The following is a 2,052-nucleotide window of genomic DNA, read 5'->3' on the forward strand; positions in this document are numbered from 1 at the left end:
GCGGAACATATTTGATATTTGATATTATTTCGTTATTTGAAACAATGTTTTATTTGAAATTTTATATTTTTATTAAACAAATTGTATATATATTTCTTTATAACTATATTATTTCTTTACAATTATAACATTTCTTTATACTTATAATATGAAATACATCAATAAAGAATGTTTTACGTTATTTCATGTCTATAAGTTTTTCAATAAGCGTGCTATTTCCTTACATTATGATTCGTGCTGCTATAATGAGGGTAAGTTAACATGAGCCAATCGAAAACATGGACCGATGGCCAGATTCTGTTTTTCTAAGGATTCTAGAGCGGACTAAACTGAGTCGAAAAGTCTTCTACCATTTTACAGTTTTCACAATAGTTAACAAGATATTAATAATTATTGCCGAATATTGGTATCTTCAATTTTTCAATTTTTTACTCAAATACTATTAACTTTACAGAAAAACAACAAGAAATAAAAATTGTTTATTTTCTTTGCATTAAATTCCAAGAATTTTTTCAGAATTTTTAATTAATTTTTTAATAAAGAATGATGCATTTTCTTTTAATGGATATATTTATAGATATATATTTCTATAAAGTGACAGTATTTGAGTAAAAAAAAATTGAAAACTAATATTCGTTAATTTTTAGTAATTAAGGGAGTCGTGTAAAAAGAAGATTTTTAGGAACTTTTTTTTTAAAGGACAATGGATCGTTTTAAAAATTGTTGGTGTTTTACTACATATTAAAGACTAAAAAAAATTTTTTTTATTTCAATGTAGTTCATTTTGTAACTTTTATAAATAAATGTTGACGCAACCTCGTCGCCGCAATCGTGAATTGGTAGGAAATCTAACGCCTTTTGTATTTGTACGAAACAAAAAACAAATGGTTTCTTATTTTATATGACATCTTGTCGATGAACCTAAAAAATAAGTTAAAATTAACAAAATGCACAAAAAAACGGACCGAACTTATTTATCCCAATACAAGTTATCAAAAAAAAATGGCCCAAAGGAACAAGAGGACACACATGTTGTTCTTCAAACAGATTAAATAAGTATGGAAATAACTTTTAAATATAATGACATTTTCTTGGAATAGAACGGAATTCTTCTATGTTTACGTGAACCTTAATAAACTATTGAGGTTTATAATTAAATTTTATTTCAGAATATTGAAACAATTATTCGTCTATTTTTGCGCTGTATGAGCTGCCGTAAGCGCTGAAATAAAGCATCGGTTGCTCCGGCATCGAAAATAACGCTACCGAAAATGTTGCATTAAAACATCGACTACTCTAACACTGTATAAGGGTTGCCATAAGCGCGAAAATAATACATCGGCTGCTCTGACGCTATGTAGACTGCTGTTAAAATGAATGCAATAAAGTTCTGGTTTGCCCTAGGTATCGATATATTATTATGAATAACAAAAATTTTTTACCATAATCGAAGAATTTTATGATATTAGATGTACAACTTTGCTTCCACCGTTTTCCTATAGATGGCTTTAGCGGTAAGTGGTGGTCGAAATAAATAGATCATAGACGTCATACAATAAACTTGGGCATCTGTCAACATAACCCCATAGAAACATTAGTCGATTTGTGTCTGCATCATAAAGTTATTCTCGATTGAAAATGTCAGTTTACGAGCCAAATTCTCATTATTTACGGGAGGTTTTAATTTTTTGCTTCAATATGAAGAAATCTGCGACTGAGGCTCATCGAATGCTCTCAAATACTTATGGTGAGGCCGCTATTAATGAAAGAACGTGTCGTGAGTGGTTTCAACGCTTCAAGAACGGTGATTTTGACGTCCAAGGTCATGCTCTGTATTTGGTGGGACCAGCTCGGCGTAGTGTATTATGAACTGTTAAAACCGACTCAGAAACAATCACAGGCGATCGGTATCGAATGCAATTGATGCGTTTGAGCCGAGCATTGAAAAACAAACGGCCGCAATACAACGAGAGACACGATAAAGTGATTTTGCAACATGACAATGCTCGACCCCATGTTGCGAAAGTGGTCAAGACATACTTGGAAACGTTG

The sequence above is a fragment of the Atta cephalotes genome (assembly GCF_000143395.1).
Source record: "Atta cephalotes unplaced genomic scaffold scaffold00026, whole genome shotgun sequence".
NCBI lineage: Eukaryota > Metazoa > Arthropoda > Insecta > Hymenoptera > Formicidae > Atta > Atta cephalotes.